Here is a 12,117-nt window from a genome sequence, read left to right as displayed (position 1 = left end):
TGACGCAGCTGAAAAGGCGTTTGCTTTTATTCCCACAATTCTGCACCATCTTCTTTTCCAATGATCTCGTAGCTTCTCCAATGGCTGCTTTTGTCTCCCTCGATTGTGGGTGATATTTGACACTATCCTCCTGTAAACTGAATTCATCCTGATCTGACCTGAGTTAAATGTGAGACAGTTCGGGGAGTCAGGAATCATTCACCCTGAGACCTAAACTAACAGGTAAAACCCCAAACGGTTCCTTCGTAACGTTTCCTCTGGTTCCTCGGCATATTTTTGTCAGGATGCCGAAACCCAGCTTTCTTACAGTCCACTCCTGGAGGCCCCATTCCCTGAGCCTACAACCTTCAGCAGTGTCAGTGGTGGAGTTCACAAATGAACTGAAACGCTTCGGAATGCGAAAACAATTTTGCGTTTCCAAAAGAAAAGGACTGACATTTATTGATGAAACAGTCTGGTGTCGCTCACTGCAGAAACATCCATGTAAGCGTGAAGCGGCTCTCCGACAATCTTTGGACCTTGTCTGTCAAGAACAATTCTGATTTCCGTGAAGGCAATCTCAGGTAAAATGGTGGAAGATCGGCCGTTCTCAGCTGGCCATCGAAACCGTGCATTTTTTTGCAGACATGACATATATTTGAAACCAGGAAATACGAGACCATGAATCTGAAGTTAAAAGTTTGCCTACCGTCCCTGGGTGGGCTCGAACCACCAACCTTTCAGTTAACAGCCGAACGCGCTAACCGATTGCGCCACAGAGACACGACACGTTTGTTTTTGAACCATTAATTCAACGAGCTAAAAATTCAGGTAGCCGCGATCCGTATAACATCTCTCCACTGTCAGTTTACTTTTCCAAAATAAAGGGTGTGAAGTTTGCATGAGTGAAAATCTATGCTGTATTATTTCTGAACATTAAACTCACCTTGCCATTAAACATCTGTATGTTGGAAGTCTTAGTCCCATCGTGGCAGAGAGGATTGATTTTTCGAGCTGTGATTCTCCATTCTCTATTCCAGTAATATTCAGGTGTGGTGAAAATGAGAGGAGATAAAACGAGCAGGTCCAACGAGCAGGTCTGTGGCACTACACGGTGTCTACAAAGTTGTCTCTTGCACTTACAGTGCAGCGGACGGCAGTTTTCACCAGTAAACCAGTAATTGCGATGTTAAGAAAAAATGTGGCCGACGAACACTCGATTTTAGCGCGGTGACACTGGGTCAGAGCAAAGTTCAGTTAATGCGATTGCCGAGTGGCGAGAGGGTGGATTTGGAACTCTTGTGCGGCTGCACTGCGCATTGTCCAGATCTGCTTGGAGCGATATTCATTCAATTCATCGCTGACAGGGACAGTTTCTTTTCTCCTGTAATTGGTGAGATTTCAAAAGTTGAAAACCACCCGTGCTGACCCCAACCTCGCCACTTCCACGCTGACAGATACAATGCGGTCACAGTCTGGTTCATTGAGATGAAATCCGAGAGCGATTTCACAGTCGAATGCAACGCGAACAAAACGTATTTAAATAAAGTGCAGGTCACAGAGGTGCCTTTAAAGTCCGGATTGTTCGAAGCAGAACTGGAAAATGCGCAATGCAGCAGCACAGGAATTCCAAATGAACTCTCCGTGGAGGTAAATGAGTGACAGGAGCAGAAGGAGATACCACGTGAAAGATTTGGACCCAGATCTGCTCCATGAGACTTTAAATGTTGTCCACCTTTAACTGTCGCTCATAGTGTCAGAACTATCACTGTTATCATTAGCCTTCTTGCACTGCAACTCCTCAATAGCCCCAGGTTATCACAGCATCGCTTTCTTCAAATTGAATCCCAGTGTGAAAACTTACACGATTTCAAACCTAAGCAAAGGTGTGCGAGATTGGAAGGAGAGTGCGAGTGGAGATCATGGGCCGGGGGGCAGTGATATCATCACCTGAGCATTATGATATCCCACATACCAAAGAAGCAGGGAGATGAGATCTTTGTGTCTATTTTCCCGGCATGTGCAAAATCCATCACTTCTCAATGGCCAGCACTGTTCTTTCCCTCTCTCCCTGCTGTCCAGGTCAGGATGGGATTCATGAATTCCCCTGTGTTTTCATCAAGCATCTAATTCACCTGGCAGCTGGAGGAGTAGAGGAAGCGGGAGGGGAAGAATAGTCAGAAACAGGAGATGCCACGTGAAACGGGCCGAATCTTGTGTGTTTCAGTTGCTTCAAATGATCCACGGCAGCCCTGCCTCGCCTCGTAGCTTTCCCAGGAGCTGCATCGATTCGGCCGGTGCGTGCGTGCATTTTGGAAATGGAAACAGAGACATCCGCTGCTTGTGGGAGTATTTCACCTCAATTTTCCATTTCACGCGCAGGCCTACCCGCACTCGGTACTGTCATGGCCTGAACACGTCTTTCGTGTTCTCAAAGAAAATGCCACTTTGTGCGAGCAGGTGTTTGGACTGGACTGCACTGAGCTGAGTCACTGAGGATATTCAATGAATGAAATCAGTACTTCAAACAGAAAACATTCTTCACTCACTCATCCTGATACTTTAGCGTCTCGATTCTTGAATTATTGTTTCATTCATTGCAAAATAGGAATAGGAATAGGCCATTCAGCCCCTCGAGCCTCCAGGTTAATACATGCTTCTTGAGGTGGGGTGCCCAGAACTGAATGCAGTCCTCCAGATGGCGTCTCACCAGAGCTCTGTGCAGCTGTAACATAAATTCCACCTCTTTGTATTCGAACCCTCTATAGATAAACGGGGAGAGTGAGAGCTCAAGAGAGCAAGCGAGAGAGAGGGAGAGAGAGCACTATGCATTGGACAAACTTTCTCAGGAGTTCATTTGAAACCCCACTGAGCTTTCGAACCACTTGCTCTACCGCATCAAAAGTTCATAAGCAGCATATGGGTAATGTGAAATCATATAATTCATAATCGGTTTAGTCGCGCAATGGGTAGCACATCAGACTTTTCGCTCAGAAATTGTGTGTTCGCATCACACCACCGTTAAATTTTAGTTCGTTGATTTCGGAGCTGGGAAGTGAAATTTTGCAGCAAAACCGGAACAGGATCATTAATATCTGTCAAGGAAGGGAAACAGCCCCCATCCACTTCCTCTGATACAAGTGGCTCCAGTCCCACCCGAATTTATAAGGCTTAATCCACTCTGAGCTGGATTGGCGAAACACTCTCAAGAAGGAGGCTCATCATCTGCTCACCGCGAAAGTCAATCTGCTGGACTTCCAGCTCTGTCAGACGGGATGTTCCTTCAGACAGGTTTCTAACTGGACACATTCTTCCTGCTGCCGTGCGAGCATTGGTGCTTGAGGGGTAGAATTCTTGTTTGCAGTAATTCTATTCCTGTAAAAGTAGCTCCTGAAGATCGCAAGATGGAAAGTATCGTGGCTGAGCGGTCTAACGCGCAGGTTTAAAGCTCAAACTAAATCCCATAATTTGTAGATGGATCAAAATCATAGTTTGTGGCTCCAATTCCGAAGCCTCCCTCTGTAAACTAAGAAGACTAAACATCTCATCTGCGATTGCGACAGAGTCGGCCGGAGGAACCACATGGCTGAACAAATAACTAGATGCATTACGAAACACACCAATTGTAAATAGAAACTTAGAAAATTGGAGCAGGTGTCGGACATTCGGCCGTTCGAGCCTGCTTCGCCATTCAATATGATCATGGCTGATCCTGGACCTCAATCCCATATTCCCGCTCTCTCCCCATACCCCTTGATGCCTTTTGTGACTAGAAATCTATCCAGCTCCTTCTTACATATATTCATTGACTTGGCCTCCACAGTCTTGAGTGGTAGAGAATTCCACAGGTTCACCACCCTCTGAGTGAAGAAATTTCTCCTCATCTCAGTCCGAAATGTTCTCATCTGCTATTGCAACAGCATACGTCGGAGGAACCACACGGCTATGCAAATAAGTAGATGCATTTTGGAACACACTAATTGTACCTTCAACTCCGGCCGAAATTTTCACAAGAAAAAGGATTGGTTGGTTTCGGTGGGCCTCCCCTAACAACCTCGCCATTTCCCGGCCCTGGACTGTCAGAAAAGGACCGCGCACTGACTGGTTGCGCCGCTCGAGCCCAGTCACTTTGATCACCTGTCCCACTCTGCTGGAAAGAACCTTAAGGTGAGAGGCCCTTACCTGTGGAAAAGTGTCCAGTCATTGCGATGAAAATAATATCTGCACTTTCACTTTCAGCTTCTTTCACATCCTCTGCTCCATCGCACGACAATCGGGTTTTCTGCGAACAGGCAAAATGAACATTGGCAGAAATTCTAACAGCAGTGGGGTTCAAACCCACGCCTCCGTAGAAATTTGATGGAACATCTGAGACCGCGAGGGCACGCTACCATAATGTCACAGCAATGTTTAAAGAGCTGTTTAATGCTCAAATAAATGAATTGAAGCTACTTTGACCGCATTTACCCCGTGCTGGGGTTGTTCTCCTTGGAGCAGAGGAGATTTGATAGAAGTGTTCAAAATAATGTAGGGTTCAGATAAAGTAAATAAATAGAAACTGTTCCCATTGGCGGAAGGGTCGAAAAGCAGAGGGCACAGATTGAAGGTGATTGGCAAAAGACCCAAAGGCGACATGGGGAAACACTTTTTTCCCAACGAGTAGTTGTAATCTGGAACGCGCAGCCTGAAAGGATGGTGGAAGCAGATCCAATCGTGGCTTTCAAAAAGGAATTTCATAAGTACTTGAAGGGAAAAAATGCAGGGCTACCGGGAAGGAGCGGGGGATTGGGACTAACTGGATTGCTCTTACAATGAGCCTGCACGGGCTCGATTGTCTGAATAACTTCCTTCTGTACTGTAACCATACCTCAAGGGCAATGAGGGATGGGCAATAAATGCTGGCCTCGCCAGCGACGCCCACATCCCATGAACGAACTCAAAAAATAATGACTGTATAATTCTATTTATACAGTTTATTTTCATTGCATGCATTTCCCTATCTCTACCTGTCTCTGTCTCTTGTGTTATCCCCTGATGGACTTCTCAGGATTCCTTGAACGGCGATGGCTGATCGAACCTGCAACACCAGCAGAGAAGGTTAAAGAAAGATTGGGACAGGAGGAAAAGTAAAGGGGTGACCCAGCTGCTGCAGACAATGTCTACACATTAATGCCTCTTCGCTCTCACAGTGAAACAGAGGCACCAATTTGATTAAAGTATACTTAGAGTAGATTGTATATTAATACCATTCCGAGACAGACGGCAATCATATCATGGAATCATAGAAAGTTACCCCACAGAAGGAGGCTATTCGGCCCTTCGTGTCTGAGCCGTCCGAAAAAGAGGTATCGAGCCTCAACCCACGTTCCAGAGTTTGGTCCACAGTCTTTTGGGCCAAACCCTCTGCCTCCATGAATCGATCTCCTTGATGCTCCCAAATCAGAGTCGGGTTCTTACTACCCGTTTAATGTTTACATGCCTGTGGAAGACTTTTTGTCTGCCTTTTATGTTGGCCGCCAGTCGATTCTCATACCCTCTCTTTGTCCCTCTTATTTCCACTTTCAGTTCCCCTCCGAACTTTCTGTATTCTGCCTGGTGATTGAATTTAAAAAAAGTTAGGATGTCCGTCAGCCTGAAACAGAAAGTTATTAGTTGATTAATGGCTATTTGAACAACTATTCGTCTTTTTTCAGAGTTTAATGAGTATTGCGAAATTAATACAGTGAACTGTTTTGTAGAAGTTAATTCCCTGAACGGGACAGGGACCCGTCTCCCACACTGAGAGCATTTGCAGACGGCAGCTATCTTCTGAGGGTTTCCTAAAACAACGTATGTAGCAGCGTTTCTGTGGTGTAGTGGTTATCACGTTTGCAACACACGCGAAAGATCCCCGGTTGAAAACCGTACAGAAACATTTTTGGGCCGCCCCCTCTGCCTCCATGAGTCGATCTCCTTCATGGTCCGGAATCAGAGTCGGGTTCTCACGACCCGTTTAATGTTTACATGCCTGTCGAAGACTTTTGGATTGCCTTTTATGTTGGCCGCCAGTCTATTCTCATACCCTCTCTTTGCCCCTCTTATTTCCCTTTTCAGTTCCCCTCTGAACTTTCGATATTCTGCCTGGTGAATGAATTTAAAAAAAGTTAGGAATTCCGTCAGCCTGAAACAGAAAGTTATGAGTTGATTATTGGCGATTTGAACAACTATTCGTCTTTTTTCAGAGTTTAATGAGTATTGCGAAATTAATACAGTGAACTATTTCGTCGTCGTTAATTCCCTGAACGGGAAAGGGACCCGTCTCCCACACTGAGAGCATTTTCAGACGGCAGCCATCTTCTGAGGGTTTCCTATAAAAATATGCGCAGCCGAGTTTCTGCAGTGTAGTGGTTATCACGTTCGCTTAAAACGCAAAAAGTCTCTGGTTCGAAATCCAGCAGAAGCATTTTTGGGCTGCCTCCATGAATCGATCTCCTTTGTGGTCCCGAATCAGAGTCGGGTTCTTCCGACCCGTTTCATGTTTACAATGCCTGTCGCAGACTTTTGGATTGCCTTTTATGTTGGCCGCCAGTCTATTCACATACCCTCTCTTTGCCCCTCTTATTTCCACTTTCAGTTCCCCTCTGAACTTTCTGTATTGTGCCTGGTGAATAAATTTTTTAAAAGTTAGGATTTCCGTCAGCTTGAAACAGAAAGTCATTAGTTGACTAATGGCGATTTGAACAACTATTCTTCTTTTTTCAGAGTTTAATGAGTATTGCGAAATTAATACAGTGAACTATTTCGTCGTCGTTAATTCCCTGAACGGGAAAGGGACCCGTCTCCCACACTGAGAGCATTTGCAGTCGGCAGCTATGTTCTGAGGGTTTCCTATAGTGAACTGTATAGCAGAGTTTCTGTAGTGTAGTGGTTATCACGTTCGCCTAACACGCGAAAGGTCCTCGGTTCGAAACCGGGCAGAAACATTTTGAAAAAGTTCCCCACTAAAAATCAATACGTCTGAAAAAAAGCAAGAATTCACTCTGTGGTTAAATGTGAATAAAATACCACACCTCACAGAACCGATATGTTTTCCATTCTCTGTATAGTTCAATACACATTCAAACACTACACATATACAGACAGTGTCTCGCCCTCATTCACGTTTCATGCCCCGACTGTGCAGGAAGCCCCTCTCAAAGCTGCACATTGCGATTGTTTTCAGTTGATTTGTGAGAGGTCATTAAAGGATCCTGCAGCGCTGCCTCTGTTTATAAGTACAGTTATAAACAGCATTGCAGCCGCGGCAACAAACAGATCAGTTTTTCGATGTTCCCCAGCTCCCGCATTGAGTGAGGCCACGAGAGCAACAACATTCAGGCCGCCTGTCCGATCACACGTTGCTGGCAGGAAGCTGCAATTGCCGCTTCAGACAACGCATTACTGCCCATCCCTGGGAAACAAGATAACACCGAAGCTTTGACAACACATCACAGGCATCGTCTGTCCCATAGTTGTTGCTCCGCTGCGAAGACAGAACTTGCCAGCTGTTTCAAAATTTACAACCAGAACACTGGATCCTCAGATCACTACCCGTTTTAAAAGTCTGTTGCTCTATCTACTGAGCGACGCAGGCTCGCAATTTGTTAAGTTCCTATCGTACATATTCATTGTAGGACTCTGAATTATCCATCGTAGACGTCGAAATTGGGTGAGGGTCCGTGTTATAAAATTGTCAGCAACGTGTTTGAGGAGAATCCTTGTTTCTGTTGAACATGATGTAAGAAACATGGACAGTGAACTCGTGAGTTTACAATTCTTCGTGTTTGTGCCAAATAAGAACATAAGAAATAGGAGCAGGAGTAGGCCAATCGGCCCCTCGAGCCTGCTCCGCCATTCAATAAGATCATGGCTGATCTGATCCTAACCTCAAATCTAAATGGATGTCCAATTTCCTGCCCGCTCCCCGTAACCCCGAATTCCCTTTACTTCTAGGAAACTATCTATTTCTGTTTTACATTTATTTCATGATGTAGCTATTATTTAACAATGTCTTGTCATTCGTTAGCAGCAATTAAAATAACACTTTACATAGTGGCTCAAAAGCTAAACTTGTCTCACACGGCAGCTGGAAAAGGCCTCTCGACCTTTCAGCGTATTAACAACTGTGAGCTGAATAATTTCACCCGTGACACAGTGACACCAGGGAGAATATTTCCCAACCAGATTTTCCCCACACGAAACTTACAACTGATGAATATCCGATAAACGAAAAGAAGAATTGTATGTTTAGTTCTTTAGATTGAATGATCTCGTACCGGCCCCTTTGCCATATCAGCTGCCGCTCATCGCCCCCTCTCCCGCAAAAAACAAGTAAATTCACACCTACCATTGCAAGACGGGAGGCCAGAAGAACCCAAGTGCTCACATGGGAACACTAAGAAGTAGATGCGTTATGGAACACACCAGTTGTGCCTTCAACTCAAAATGTTCGATTGTTCCAGATTAGGCTCAAACTCACAACCTGGGCATTTCTGGAGTTCATAAAAGTACCGCACGCTGAGCGCTTGCGCCACAAGAGCAGCGCACAATCGGTCCGATCAGTGCTCCCGTCAAACAGCTTCATTTTCCGTCTCTGAATTATCGCTTTGTGATCTTTCTCCGATTTCTCCAAGAAGCTTCCAATCAAGATGCGCTTCGATAAATATCCGCAGTCAACTTTAAAATCCCTGGAATCTGAAACAAAACCCCTGAAGATAAGAACTTTTATTGATCTTATTATTAACTAAAGGACAACTTTTGATGGTGCTTTAAAGAGGATTTGGATAAAGTGTGAGACGAAACTGAGAAACTCTCTCTGGGCTGTCGTTGATTGAAGAGATGGGCGTTATTTCATTTGAAAACCGAGGCTCGGAACTTCCTGATGGAGAAGTGTGACAGAAGATTGTGGTTAGTGGCAGTTACCGGGGAGATCAAGAGCAGAGGGAGAAAAGTCAAAGTCACAGCTGTGACAGCTCAAGTGCTCTGCTTATCTGTAATATTTAAAAGGTAATGTTCAGTACAGGGCAAACCGATTTGGTATCGGTTATCAAAAATATGAAAGGATACAGGTTCAAAGGGGGATTTGTGAAGAGGGAGCGGATTTAACCGCCAGACCGAAATCATTCCACATGAATCTGAAGCGTCTTGAGAAAAACGGCAGCGCGAACTGTTATGTTCGTGTCATAACTTCAAAGAACCTCCAATTACCGACAGTATCTTTGAACGAGTTGTGCAGCAAAACCGTGAGTGAAGCCGCTTTGCATTCGTCAAACGTGCAGGTGACGATATTGGGTTTGATAAGAGTCGATTTCAATTATTTGAAATATCACCATGCCTCTTGACCCGAAAATCGACGATAAAATCGGGTTTTTCCTGTAGGTCGTGAATTGAAGGGAAATCCGCATCAAACAGATCAGGGAAATGAAGAGCAGAAAATGTGGATGAAATTTGCACGAGTGAAAATCCCTGTTTTTCGGAAGACTCTGTCCCCAATGGTGGAGAGGATTGATATTTCGAGCTGTTATTCACCAGCCTTAACTTCAGTAATTTCCTGTTTGCTGACAATGAGATGAGACGGAATGAACAGGTCTAACGAGCCGGTCTCTAACACAGGACAATGATTCAGTGCAGCTCGTCACCCAGTCACTGGGCTCCGTTATAGCCGCTCCTGTCAGTCACACACAAAGATAAATTGTAAATCTGAAACAGAAAGCGTTGATGTACAACACTTTATATCAATCACCAGTTTTTCCCTCTTTCCAACCCAAAACAGCCTCTGGGATTTGCTCATCGAGAATTTCAGTGGAAATTGCGACCGTCACTTAGTATCGGAACAAATATACCCGCTGAGGTTTCGGGGTTGTTACTGGTTTATTTATATCAGTGAGTGACTGGTTTTAAACTAGGTGAGGATCTAAGCCTGAGGTAAGAGCCTGGGATAGACAAGAGATTCTACAATATATCAAGTTAAATTACATTGATTCCACCAACACTGTAAATCACATCCGTTAAATATTATTACCTTTTGCTATGTAAAACTGGTGTGGGTGGAAATGGGAAATAACTGAAAAAACCTTCATTGTATCAAAATTATTTTTATTATACAAACAATGTACAGCCTATCCCATAAAAAAGACTCAATGTAAAACCAGTCGCAAGTCCAAGAGCCGCTGTGCCGGTTATGTGATTTGCATCCGATTCTGACTGACTTAGTATCAGACGCGCTCCCGTCCACAGTAAACGGATGGGGCCGGATCCATGAGAGGAAAATGAGGACCGACCTCCGCATAACCTGTCCTCATAATTTAACCATTTTAGCCCCGGTATCATTCTGGTGAATCTGCGCTGCAGCCCCTCCAAGGCCAATATTTCCTTCCTGATGTGTGGTGCCCAGAGCTGAATGCAGTACTTTAAATGGGGTCTCAGCAGATATTTCTATCTATAACATTCTCCCCCTTTGAATACCAGCTTCTTTGAGATAAAGGCCAACATCCCATGAGACATTTAAATAAATTTTTCGACCATTCCACTGGCTTTTAGCGATTTCTGTACTTGGACCCCTAAATCTCTCTGCTCCTCCACAGTTCCTAGCTTCTCACCTTTCAGAAAATACTCTGATCTATCTTGCTTCAGTCCAAAGTGGATGAACTCACACTTCTCCATATTGAAAGTTTGAACAGACTGGAACTCTTCTGTATAGAAAAGAGAAGGCTGAGGGGTGACCTGATATAGGACTTTAAGATTATGCAAGGGTTTGATAGGTGAGACGTAGATAAGGTGTTTGCATTTGTGGAGGTGGGGACTCCAAATCATTGAGGCAATGAATATAAGGTATTCACTATTTAATTCAATATGGCATTCAAGAGGAACATTCACCCAGAGAGTGGTTAGAATGTTCAATTCGCTCCCACAAGGAGTAGTTTAGGCGAATAGCATGGATTCGTTTACAGCGAAGCTAGAAAAACAAATGGAGGAGAAAGGAATCTAAGGGTTTGCTCATCGGGTTAGATTAAATGGGGTTGGCGGAGGCTTGTTTGCAGCATAAACACCGGCATTGTCTAGTTGGGCCGAATTGCCTGTTTCCGTGATGTACTTTCCATGTAATTCTATGTTGCTCCATCTGCCACAGTTTTGCCAACTCTCTTAATTTATCAATTTCCCTTTGTAACTTTATGCTTCCATCGACACGACTCACTGCGACACCTATCTTGGTGTCAGCGACACACGTGGATACACGGCTCTCTATTCCTTCGTCTATGTCATTTATATACCGGGACTCTGTCTCCCACCTTCTAACCAACTCCCTACCAATTTCATTAGGTTGCCTCAAATTCTCCGCACTGTCATTGTCGTTAACAGTCTCTTATATGGTACCTTATCGAATACCTCTGGAAGTCAATATCATTTAACAACCATGGATACTCCATTATATACCAGGTTAGTTACATCTTCATAAAGTTCAACTAGTTTTGTTAGACTTGACTTACCCTTTACAAATCCATGCTGGCTCTCTCTGATCAATTCATGTTTATCCAAGTGCTCAATCTTTCTTTCCCTAATAACGGATAGTGGCAACTTCCCCACAACGGATGTCAGACTAATGGGTCTATAATTTCCAACATCATCTCTGCTACCCATCCCAAATAATGGAGTGACATTGAAATTGTTTCCATCAAAGGAACAATTCCTGAATCAAGAGATTTTGAACGATCATGACTAAAGCATGTACAATTTCCTCACCTAGTCCTCTCAGTCCCCTGGGATGGTAACCATCAGGTCCTGGAGATTTGTCTATCTTTAATCTAATTATTTTCTCCATTCCCATTATTTTACTTATACTGAAACCCCTTGATTTATTTACAGTTTTCCTCATATCTCTGATATGTTAGCCTCATTTATTTCTGTGACGAACGAAGCAAAGTAAATATTTAGCAACTCTACATTTCATGATTTTCAATTACAATATCACCTCCATCTGTCTTGAAGCGGCCCACATTACTCTAAGCCTCCCTTCTTTCATTTAATCTACTGGTAAAAATCTTGACTGTTGTCCTCATTTTCCCAAACAGGTTTATTTCATTTTCCCTGTTTGGACCCCTAACGGTTTTTTATTTTCAGCAC

At 44.1% G+C, this 12,117-nt stretch overlaps 2 non-coding genes across 2 annotated transcripts; one reads left to right on the top strand and one right to left on the bottom strand.

The window, feature by feature from the left end:
* Positions 1-688: 688 nt before the first annotated feature.
* trnan-guu (transfer RNA asparagine (anticodon GUU)) lies at positions 689-762 on the bottom strand. Its single transcript has one exon. It is a non-coding gene; the product is annotated as a tRNA-Asn (tRNA).
* Positions 763-6,868: 6,106 nt separating this feature from the next.
* Positions 6,869-6,941, top strand: trnav-aac (transfer RNA valine (anticodon AAC)). The gene has a single exon. It is a non-coding gene; the product is annotated as a tRNA-Val (tRNA).
* The last annotated feature ends 5,176 nt before the right edge of the window (positions 6,942-12,117 follow it).

The sequence above is a fragment of the Heptranchias perlo genome, chromosome 20 (genome assembly GCF_035084215.1).
Source record: "Heptranchias perlo isolate sHepPer1 chromosome 20, sHepPer1.hap1, whole genome shotgun sequence".
Lineage (NCBI taxonomy): Eukaryota > Metazoa > Chordata > Chondrichthyes > Hexanchiformes > Hexanchidae > Heptranchias > Heptranchias perlo.
This window is presented reverse-complemented; position numbering and strand designations above follow the sequence as displayed.